The 12,578-nt window shown below is 44.8% G+C and overlaps 1 protein-coding gene across 5 annotated transcripts in view; it reads right to left on the bottom strand.

The window, feature by feature from the left end:
- adam22 (ADAM metallopeptidase domain 22) overlaps positions 1-12,578 on the bottom strand; it is a 370,054-nt gene that overhangs the window by 192,718 nt on the left and 164,758 nt on the right. The gene's annotated exons all lie outside the window — the stretch shown is intronic.

The following is a 12,578-nucleotide window of genomic DNA, read 5'->3' as shown; positions in this document are numbered from 1 at the left end:
CTCAGTAATGTGTACAGTTCTAGGGAGTGGAATTCCACAGAGGTTCTCCCGCTCGTCCACCGTATCTTCAGAGGAAGAGCTGCGGAAGTTACGGCGCCCGATTGGGAGAACCTCAGCGAAAATTCACTCCCAGGTTCTTTAGTCAGTCACAGGACACAAAAAAACGTAAACAAAGACAATGTCAAGAGGACAGATAATTTCATAAATTTCTACCATTCATTAATAAAAGGGAAAGGGATTGATTTTGCGAGGCCATGCCCCACTGTAAGGGTCATGCCCCACTGTAAGGGTCTGTGATTTTCTGATATGCACTGGCTGCGTTCTAGGCCCCACCAGCAGCTGCGGGCCTCCCAAAATTTACCCTAATGCTCCTGGTGTTGGAAGAGAATGCATGGTCTCCTGCCGGAAACGCAAAGTCAGAAAGTCATGCCCATGTGCCAGCCTGACAGATTTCTGACTGGCCACTAGAACAAAACGAAGGAGTTGGTTTGTTCCACTACAGGTTGATGTTGTATTTACACCTCCCTGGAGCAGAAATTCTATGAACTGTGCATTTGTACAATGTGATGGTCGGGGCAGGTAAGTCCACTGAGCTGGTCCATGATTAGCATCTCAACAATGTGTCTGTTCACCAGCTTAAAAAAGGTGGCATCTGACCGACGCAAGGACGAAAAGGTCATTTACTAAAAAGACTGAATGAATACGAGTCCAGACCTCTGGCCCCAGCTTTGCAAGTAACAAGACTCCTGGACCAAGTGCATCACAACTACAGATGGAATTTACTTCTTTTGTTCCTGCTCTTTTCATTCTTTAAAAAAATAAGTTTCATAGCTACCTTTTGCTCGGCATCTGTTGTCTAATTTTCCTCCTCCATTACCATGCAATTGGATTACCAAAAACAAATGATAGCTGATAGTGGAGAGAAAATCGTTGGCATTGGCCCACCAACATGAGATCAGTGTTACCACGGGCAGAGCACCTGCATCATGGAGGTGGCAAACTCTGCCCATTGTATGGGCCTCGCATTAGGGAACTCCATTTGTAAAATGAAGATAGGTAAAAACCAACCCTGTTATATGACAAACATATCCACAATTCAGGCTGAGCAAGTAATTCGTATGTAATAGTTATGCTTAAGGTACAGTCAGCATCATGAGTGGAGATATTTACCATATTTAGTGACACACATATCACATTAAAAAAAAATTTTTAAGTTAAGAAGTTACTATAAATATTTCGGTTTGACATAAAAACAAAAGTGTGGAACAAGAAAAAAACATTTGCCTCCCAGCAGACCACATACAACTTACACTAGTATGGACTCCACCTAATCCCTTTAATCGCCTAAGGAAATAAACGTTAACAGATTCTTCCTGTGATTTCCAAGATTTCTTCCCGACTCCAGAGAACAGAATGAAAACTGCTGAGCAAATGTCACTTTACCATTGTGATGTTATATTTGTGGAATTATAAAAAGGTCGATTCTTGTCCTTAGCACTCTCAGTGCACAAAGATCTGCACAGGAGTGCTATAGATGAAAATTTTCCCTAGTGTGGTTTTTATCTGCACTGGTAATTCATCAGATTAGAGTTCCCCTCCAAGTCACACACCATCCTGACTTGGACATATATCACTGTTCCTTTATTGTCGCTGGGTCAAAATCCTGGAACTCCCTTCCTAACAGCACTGTGGGAGAACCTTCACCACACAGACCGCAGCAGTTCAAAGAAGGCAGCTCACCGCCACCTTCTCAAGGGCAATTAGGGATGGGCAATAAATGCTGGCCTTGCCAGTGACGCCCACATCCCGAGAATTATTTTTTTTAAAAATAGGAGTTATTAAATGGGCATATAACTTCTAATAAATTAATCAACTGCGAGACATGTAAACAAATGGGTTCCAGAGTATTTGACCCATAGTCTAAGAGACCCTGGTGCAATCTTCGACCTTTCCACAATTCAGGAGGAGAAAATGCTACCCATTTGTTTACTAAACATGATCAGGTCTTCAAGCTATGAATAAAATATGACAAAATGCCAGTTTAACAGTAAACTTCTTTTTATGAAGCATAAAGGAGGATTTTGAAAGTGCAGTGCAAAGCTTGGCAGCTCTGAAACCCTGATGCACAAACTGCACCAGGAATATATGTCTTGAAAAATGCTGCAAATAAAAACATTAACCAGTACAAGGGGCCATTTTGTGTCTTTCCGAGACTATCCTGGCATCTAACATTAGAATTATCTTCTTAAAACAGCAGTAGTAAGAGAGCAGCCATCAATGTAATTTTCACAAGTGCAAGGCCCTTGAAGGCAGAGAGAGGTTAGAGAGGATAACGTTCTAGGCACACTTTCTTTCACATAAAAATAATCAATCTTCTGACAGTACAAATTTGGGAAAGTGTGGACTTACCAAAAAAGAAAACACTCTTTTATACCCTTGTAAAGAGGTAACAATTATAGACGACACAAAGCTGGGGTGGAATGTGAGCTGTGAGGAGGATGCAAAGAGGCTCCAATGTGATTTAGACAAGTTGGGTGAGTGGGCAAGAACATGGCAGATGCAGCATAACGTGGATAAATGTGTGGATTATCCATTTTGGTTGTAAAAACAGAAAGGCAGATTATTACCTGAATGGTGATAGATTGGGAAAAAGGGAGGTGCAACGAGACCTGGGTGTCATCAGTCACTGAAAGCGAGCATTCAGGTGCAGCAAGCAGTTAGGAAGGTGAATGGTATGTTGGCGTTCATTGCAAGATGATTTGAGTACAGGAACAGTCTTACTGCAGTTGTACAGGGCCTTGGTGAGACCAAATCTGGAGTATTGTGTGCAGTTTTGGTCTCCTTATCTGAGGATGTCCTTGCCATGGAGGGAGTGCAGCAAAGGTTTACCAGACTGATTCCTGGGATGGCAGGACTGATGTATGAGGAGAGATTGGGTTGACTAGGCCTATATTCACTAGAGTTTAGAAGAATGAGAGGTGATCTCATCGAAAAATTCTAACAGGACTAGACAGATGCAGGGAGGATGTTCTCGATGGCTGGGGAGTCCAGAACCAGGGGTCACAGTCTCAGGATACGGGGTATGCCATTTAGAACCGAGATGAGGAGAAATTTCTTCACTCAGAGGGTGGTGAACCTGTGGAATTCTCTACCACAGAAGGCAGTGGAGGCCAAGTCATTAGATGTATTCAAGAAGGAGATAGATATATTTCTTAATGCTAAAGGGATCAAGGGATATGGGGAAAAAGCGGGAACAGGGTACTGAGTTAGACGATCAGCCATGATAATTTTGAATGGCCTACTCTTGCTCCTATTTTCTATGTTTCTATGCTCCCTTATGCAACAATGCTGCTAAAATATCAGCAACGTATACAGTATCACATCATAAAACATTGCTGACCTGAACTGATCAGGCAGCCAAACTTTAACTGCAATCCTCTACCTCACAAGTCTAAAATGCTACTTAATATTCCAAACAGACCATGGGGGTAATTTTAACCTAATCCACCCAACTTCAATGGAAAGTAAAATTGACTGGGGTGTAAAATGGGCTGGGAGGGTTAGGTTAAAATTACCCCCACCTGTTTTACATACTGATGGGAAATGACAGGTCCAACTGTCACTATAATCCTTCTGGGCAAGTATCTGTTGTGGCTGAATCACAGTCTGACTATCCCTGAGGGACTGCTCTTTACAAATTAGTAGCAGAATGTCATTTCAATAGGGAGAATTGAAGCAGAATATTTTTTAAAGATCTTTTGGCTGTTGAGTGTGGTAATGCAGCTCAGGAAGTCTTAAATCTTTCAGAATTGCATTAGTTTTTAAATCATATTGAATAAAAGAACATTATTTTTTAATGGAATAAAAGCAGAAAATGCTGGAGAAGCTCAGCATGTCAGGCAGCATCTGTGGAGAAAGAAACAGAGTTATCGTTTCGGGTCGAAGACCTTTTGTCAGAACTGGAAGATGTTAAAATGACGTTTTTATTTCAGATTTCCAGCATCCACAGTATTTTGCTTCTGATTATTTTAATGGAAGTTTGAATTAAACTTGGACTAGAATCATAGCATCTTACAGCACAGAATGAGGCCATTCAGCCCAGCATGCCTGTGCTGGCTCTTTGAAAGAGCTATCTAATTAGTCCCACTCTCCCGTTCTTTTCCCATAGCCTAATGCACATAAATTTACCCTAACTATCTGCATATAGCATACACCACATTTTACATTACATCACCCAGTATCACGAGGTCAGCTTAGAAATCTGGCTCACTGTCTAACCGAATACCCACATCTCTGAAATAAAAACATATCAGTCTTGCCCTGGTAGTTTAGAGTTTGTACTGCACTTACTGCAGTGTTTTGCTGTTAGGTTCATTTTATATTTTCAAAAAAAAGAGAAATGGTAAGGCAAGCAACTATGAGGTTCCAGATTAATTTCAAACGCAGTCGGTAATTTTCCAAGTGCCTCTGGCGGCAGGGAACTTGCTTGCCATGCACACATGGAAAAATTGCAGGCACATCACCTGAGATGTTCTGCCCATTTGGATGGAAAAATCACAAGCAGCATTTTTGATGGCCCCGTCCTATATTTAGGCCATAATTTCAATTTAATCTATTTGAGCACAGCAACAGATTTCTCCAAATCAGTGTGGCATATACTCTATGTAAATAAAAATTGATGCCGCCGGGGTTGTGGGAGTGTCCAAAACTAGGAGCCATAAATATAAGATAGTCACTAATAAATCCAATAAGGAATTCAGGAGAAATATCTTTACTCGGAGAGTGGTGAGAACATGGAACTCGCTACCACATGGAGTGGTTGAGGCGATTAGCATAGATGCATTTAAGCAGAAGCTAGATACACACAAGAGAGAAAGGAATAGAAGGATATGTTCATAGGGTGAGATAAAGTAATGTGAGAGGAGGCTGTTGTGGTGCATAAACACCTGTAGGGTCAAATTGAATTTTACAGCACAGAAACAGGCTATGTAAAAATTATAATTAACTACAACAAGGGCAGTATACACGAAGGTTTTGTTTTGAAATGCCTTAAATGGAAATACACAATGATAAAATTACTTGACAAATAATACCCTTCATGTTCAAACTCATATCTAGGTTCTAGTCTACTGTATCCTGGATATCTTGCACAGTGGGAACGGAGGGGCAGGAAATGGGACCAGAACCCATCACTGCCCTTTCTGGCTACAACGAAATTGGGGGGAACTGGAGGTTTTATCACCTGCCTCCTCTCTGTGGTGATATCACTTTTGGTCCCTGGAAACCCTCCTGTAAGACCAGAGGTAAATATGCCTGCATGAAGCAGTGTGGGCAGGACTGAGCTCAGGTTCCAAGAGTGAAAGGTTCAGGGTCCTAATCTTCTGTAACACTCAGTCTTCAGCCTAGTAGGTCTATCTGTGTCCATGGTATTCAACCAATTCACCCTAGCAGTCAACTGAGTGTAATCCAAAGAATTTTCACTTTGAAGCTCTATTTCCCATATATTAAAGGGTTTGCCTGTCCTAGTGATATCCTGCACAAACTTGTTCTGAAATTTGTAGTAGGCTTCTGCCATTTCAAGGTTCGTGAACTATACAGAGAATGTATACAACCAGCCAGTGATGGCAACAACGTGCAAATGCAGATTAATAAGATTATGAAAAATGCTTTCAGCTATCAATAGTAATTCAGTAATCCTTCATCTTCTAAAATGCTTATGGCACCACACTTAAAAGGATATTATTTGTTCAAGTATATCAAAAAGGTCCGAACAGAAGTATTGAAATTTGACACGTCATTTGTCTGTTTATAAAGTGCTTGGATTTATTCATCACACAAATCATCCCTCAAAATAGAAGACACAGCATGCATTTTAAATTATGCTATTTTTAATTGAAACCAGTTTAACCACTTTGGTCAATTACAAAATCATTAAAGAGCTTAGTGAAAAGCAACAGTAGATGTATATGGCACTTTCTATCATATTAATTGTAAACAATTTTACAACACCAAGTTATAGTCCAACAATTTTATTTTAAAATCCACAAGCTTTCGGAGGCTTCCTCCTTCCTCAGGTGAATGTGGAACTGAAATCCTCGAACCTATCGCATTTATAAATCACAGAACAATGCCTGGTGATTACAGAGAGTCTTTTCAACTGCCCGTTGCCAAGGCAACCAAAGTGTTCAGACCAAAGTGTTCAGACAGATAGGTGTTACCTACAGGCCCACCGAATATACAAACGGCCAGAACTAAAAAAACAGATGATGTGGAGATGCCAATTAAAAAAACAGAGCGAGAGAGGTAGAAACATAGAAACATCCGGAAGGAAAAGACAGCAATTGACCCGTTATATTAAAAACAGATAACATTTGTTCGCTGGTGGGGTAACGTGTAGCGTGACATGAACCCAAGATCCTGGTTGAGGCCGTCCTCATGGGTGCGGAACTTGGCTATCAATTTCTGCTCGACGATTTTGCGTTGTCGAGTGTCTCGAAGGCGGATGAACGGACACCGCGCAACAATCGCCAGACAGGAGGGTTCCCTCCCAGTCAGGGAACACTTCAGCAGTCAAGGACATTCAGCCACCGACCTTCGGGTAAGCGTACTCCAAGGCGGCCTTCGAGACACTCGACAACGCAAAATCGTCGAGCAGAAATTGATAGCCAAGTTCCGCACCCATGAGGACGGCCTCAACCGGGATCTTGAGTTCATGTCACGCTACACGTTACCCCACCAGCGAACAAATGTTATCTGTTTTTAATATAACGAGTCAATTGCTGTCTTTTCCTTCCGGATGTTTCTATGTTTCTACCTCTCTCGCTCTGTTTTTTTAATTGGCATCTCCACATCATCTGTTTTTTTAGTTCTGGCCGTTTGTATATTCGGTGGGCCTGTAGGTAACACCTATCTGTCTGAACACTTTGGTTGCCTTGGCAACGGGCAGTTGAAAAGACTCTCTGTAATCACCAGGCATTGTTCTGTGATTTATAAATGCGATAGGTTCGAGGATTTCAGTTCCACATTCACCTGAGGAAGGAGGAAGCCTCCGAAAGCTTGAGGATTTTAAAATAAAATTGTTGGACTATAACTTGGTGTTGTAAAATTGTTTACAATTGTCAACCCCAGTCCATCACCGGCATCTCCACATCAAGTCTATCATATTAAAGTTGCTTTCAATAGATAAGTTACCTTAGGTCTCTTATAATTCTCTATCATAATCCTTCCTGTGTCTCTTTAGTTTAGTGATAGAGTTATATTCATTAAAACAAAAGCAAAATACTGCTGGAAATCTGAAATAAAAACAGAAAATGCTGGAAACACTCAGCAGGTCAGGCTCAATGACTGAGCATCTACACCCAGAGAGCGGTAGAGAGACAGAGAGGGAATTCCAGAGCAAAGGGCCTAGGCAGCTGAAGGCAAGGCTACCAATGGTGGAGCAATTAAAAACAGGGATGAGCAAGAGGCCAGAATTATAGGAGCGCAGAGATCTCAGAGGGTTGTAGGGGTGGAGGAGGTTACAGAGAAAGGGAGGAGCGAGGCCATGGAGGGATTTGAAAACAAGGATGAGAATTCAAGGCGATGCCAGACCAGGAGCCAATGTAGGTCACCGAGCTTAGGGGTGATGGGTGAATGGGACTTGGTGCGAGTTAGGATATGGGCAGCAGAGTTTTGGATGAGCTCAAGTTCATGGAGGGTGGAAGGTGGGAGGCTGGCCAGGAAAGCATTGGAATAGTCAAGTCTAGGAGGTAACAAAGGCATGGATGAGGGTTTCAGCAGCAGATGAGCTGAGGTAGGGGCAGAGACGGGCAATATTATGGTGGAAGTAGGTGGTCTTGGTGATGGAAAGGATATGGGGTCAAATTGGACACCAAGGTTGTGAACAGCCCCGGTTCAGGAGCGGGAGCAAGAAGAAAAGACAGAAGCATGCAGGATAAGACTACACCAAAAGGAGAAGACTTCCAGCTGTTTGAGGCCAGGGCATAGGATTTTTAAGGAACAGCTAGACACAGAATGGGAAGAGGGTAGTGTTAGTGATCTGAAGCACGAGATCAAATAAGTTGAAGGGCCTCCTTCATCTGAACTTATCTTGTGTTATTAGATCACAATTCTGCAACCCCAGTTAAAAAGCCTGCTGTGTGAGGCCCAAATCATGTGCCTGCAGAGTCAACTAGCCTTCCTGGATGCTGCAAGAGCAGTTCATGAATATCATTACATTCAAGACTGAGATTGATAGATTTTTGAACACTAGGGGAATCAAGGGATATGAGGATCAGGCAGAAAAGTGGAGCTGAGGTCGAAGATCAGCCATGATCTTATTGAATGGCGGAGCAGGCTCGAGGGATCATATGGCCTATTCCTGCTCCTATTTCTTATATTCTCACTATTTTACGTTCTCTGCACAGCTTCCGCCTTGTGCAGGCAGCAACAGAAAGGGCAGCAGTTTAAAATTTAAGGAATACATTCACTTAAAAGGAAGTGGTCACATTCCACACCACTGTATTGGGTAGTCATTTAAATCATGTTGCTAATTCACTCGGATTTGTTCTGTCGAGGCACCCAATATGGTCAACCTGTTCCTGATTTCTTTGTCTTTTTCTTACCAACTCACTGGTGTGAAGAGTAGACAGCAGATGCTGCTATAAATCACTGTCAACCAGGATTCAACTGGCCACGTTGTAGGTGGGGGTTTCTCAACCGCTTTCGAACTGGGCAGGGACAGTGCGCCTCAATTCTTCACCTATGGGGCCTTCATGATGACGACAAATGCCCTTGAGGCAAAATACAAACTATCTCCCACATCGTTGAATCATACCCATTGACTAAACTAACCAGTGGCCTACATGCTTTGCATGCTGGTGATGGCCATGATTGGAATTATATGCCGAGTCTATGTGCACTAAATAAATATAATATTTTCGCATCAAATCTGGGGTCCTCATGAGACTAAGGCACAAAATGAGCAAAAGAACGTGAGCTCACTAAATGCAGAAGATTAATAAATTGCAGCCCTGTAGGAAATTGCTGCAGGGCCTCCTCTCCCAAATCAGTGCTCCCTCCACACCAGTTGTGCACCTGCTCTCCTGATGCACGGCGCTGCTGAATCGATCCTCTTTATTAAAACAATGGCTGCTGATTACATCATTTAGTGAACTGTCTTGGGCAAGTCATTGTACCAGAGTGTGAAGGAGCTGAATCAACATAAATGGTTGAAGTGCCAAGCTTTGTGAAGTACCCTGGGTTAATAACTGTATCCACTGATGTTAATTCAGCTCCCTCACAGTGATGCATTCAGAAACTGCTCCCAACCAGTTTCCTAAGGTTTGCTGTCTAATTAACATACTGTATTAAAAAACACTGAACAGAAACATTTAAGATTACAATTCCTAACTGCAGATAGTTAATTCATTCATTGCCCATTTTTTAATTTGAAAAATATAGCTAAAATTAATAGAACATGATTAAAAATGTAAACATCAGAGCAGACCAAAATAAATCTTTTGCACTTTTCTAATGCTTAGTTCATAGTATCTTAGTATCATAGTAGGTACAGCATAAGTGGAGGCCATTCGACCCATCGTGATTGCACTTTGAATGAGCTATCCAATTAGTCCCATTCTCCTGCTCTTTCTCCATAGCCCAATAAATTTTTTCCCTTCATGTATTTATCTAATTCCCTTTTGAAAGTTACTATTGAATCTGTTTCCATCATCCTTTCAGGCAGTGCATTCCAGATCATTACAACTGCTGAGTAAAAATATGTTTCCTCATGTCACCTCTGGCTCTTTTGCCGATCACCTTAAATCTGTGTCCTCTGCTTACCAACTCTTCTGTCACTGGAGACAGTTTCTCTTTATTTACTCGATTAAAACCGTTCATGGTTTTGAACACCTCTATCAAATCTCCCCTTAACCTTCCCTGCTCTAGGGAGTACAACCCCAGCTTCTCCACATTACTGAAGACCCTCAATCCCTGGTACCATTCTAGTAAATATCTTCTGCACCCTCCCTAAGGCCTTGGCATCCTTCCTAAAGTGTGGTGCCCAGAATTGAACACAATACTCCAGCTGTGGCCTAACCAGTATTTTAGAACGGCTCAGCATAACTTCCTTGCTTTTGTACTCAATGGGCCTGATTTTAGCAGGCCTGCGGGTTTCCGGCGGGTTGGGTTTCGGGTGCGTGGCCTCCGCGCCCGGTGAAATTAGTGGGTTGCCCGCGCGATCGTAGCAGGCAATCCACTAATTGGAGCCACTTACCTGCTCCTCCGGGGTCCGCGCTGCTGGTCTGCGCGTCGGGCGGGCTGCGCATGCGCAGTACGATCTGTCAGCTGGAGGCTCTCTAGTTAAAGGGGCAGTCCTCCACTGACAGATGCTGCAACCAATGGAACAAATTACAGCATGGAGCAGCCCAGGGGGAAGGCTGCTCCCAGTTTAATGATGCCTCACTCCAGGTATCAATACATGGGGTGAGGAGGAGGGGGAGGACAGAGATCTTCCACCCGGCGGGCGGGAGGAAGCGGCCCGCCTCCGCCACCAGGAAGGCCTGGCTCGAGGTGGCAGAGGGGGTCACCTGCGCCACCAACATATCGCCCACCTGCATACAGTGCAGGAGGCGCTCCAATGACCTCAGTAGGTCAGCCAAAGTGAGTACACGTAGTCTTTCCCCTACACTCCGTCTGCCACATCACTGCCACCACCCCACATCTCCTTCGGCACTGCCAACACTACTCTGTCACATCACCCCTCATACCCACTCAAACCCCATCCTCATCTTACCTGCACCTACTCACCTCGCCAGTATTCACTCCACCACTACCACTCAACCCAATCCTCATACAATCTCATGGCTCTATCCCATACTCACCCTCTTGTGCATCTCTCTCACGGCCAGCCTCACTCAACCTGCCACCACCTGTGCTGCAGCCACAGGGCATGTATCACATATGTGCAGTAGGCAGCGTAAGGCAAACGTGTCGTGAGCATGAAGGGGATGCACAAGGGTGTCTGAGGGTTTGCCATGGGTGTTACCTATATTGAATCTCAGAGCAACAAACATCACACATTATATTGGCACCACCACTGCCATGTCTCCGCGAATCCTGTCTGTTGTGTCCAATAATGCCCGCTCCTGGGTATCACTATGAGGACCCACCACTGATGCCACCCATTGTGTTACTGCAGAGTAGGTGCAGGTGTATTTGCAGGGCTCTTCCGCGCAGACGACTGAGAGACATCGGCGGTGTACCCGGCTGCACCCTGGAAGGATGCGGAGGAGAAGTTGTGGAGGGCAGTGGTGACTTTGGCAGTGACAGGTAAGCAGATGGTGCTGGAGCCAGCCAGGAGCAGCTCAGCATGAAAGAGCCTGCAGATCTCCACGACTACATGTCGAGTGAATCTGCTCCTCCGTGTGCACTGCTGCTCGGAGAGGTCCGGGGAGCTGCGCCTCGGTCTGTGGAACCTGTGGCGAGGGTAGTGCCCTCTGCGACGCATCTCTCTCTGCGGTTGCCCTCCCTCCTGCTGTGCAGGTGGGCGTGCAACAGCACCGTGTTGGGGGCTCCACGTCTCTGCGGCAGACGGCGTGGACTGCGAAGCTACTGGGGCTGGTCATGCTGTTCGTCCTCCGAGGGTGTACACGCACCACCCATCAGGTAGGTGTTGGTCTGAGGGGTTGTGCAGGGTAGGTGGGTGGTTCCTCGGACTGGGGCTGCGGTTTCGCGTCGGTCTGTCCTCTGGCTTGGCGGGGGGTAGTGGGGGGCAGGGGTTGCCCTATGTGACGCGGTGGCCTCCTGCGTGGGTGAGGGCTCTCCCCCCACCCCCCACCCCCGTGGAGTGCACCTTGGCAGCTGCCACAGGCTGCTGGCTGCAACACGCCTGGTTGGAGGGAGACTGTTTCCCCCAGTGTGTGAAACACTCTGCATTGAAGGTAAAATCCCACACTTCCTGTTTTGACAGCTGATTCAGCTCATTTAATGACCTCAACAAGCAAGGTAAGTACACTCAAGTGGAACCCCGCTGGCTTTAATTGCCTGCGGGATTCACACCAGCGGGGGCCGCGCACGCAGCCCCGCACGTCATCGGGGAACCCGGAAGTGGTCGGGATCGTGGCGCGATCCGGTCACGTGACTGGATATCGGGATTTTCGGGGCCCCCCCGCTGGAAACCCACAGGAAACCCGACGGTAAAATCGAGCCCAATGCCTCTATTAAAAAAGCATATGGGATCCTCTGCTTTATTAACTGCCATCTCTACTTGTCCTGCCACCTTCAAAGATTTGTGACTGGAGGAACAGGGAGACCTGGGGGTGCGTGCTCACTTTAAAAATTTTACTATTTAGTTGATATTGGCTCTCCTCATTCCTCCTACCACAATGTATCACGCCACACTTCTCTGCATTAAATTTCATCTGCCATGTATTTGCCCATTTCATCAGTCTGTCTGTGTCCTCCGGAAGTCTGTTACTATCCTCCACATTGTTTACTACATTTCCGAGTTTTCATGTCATCTGCAAACTGTGAAATTATACCCTCTATACCCAAGTCCAGATCATTAATACAGCAGAATGTTATTCACAAGATGAGAC

This window comes from Heptranchias perlo, chromosome 2, assembly GCF_035084215.1.
Source record: "Heptranchias perlo isolate sHepPer1 chromosome 2, sHepPer1.hap1, whole genome shotgun sequence".
Lineage (NCBI taxonomy): Eukaryota > Metazoa > Chordata > Chondrichthyes > Hexanchiformes > Hexanchidae > Heptranchias > Heptranchias perlo.
This window is presented reverse-complemented; position numbering and strand designations above follow the sequence as displayed.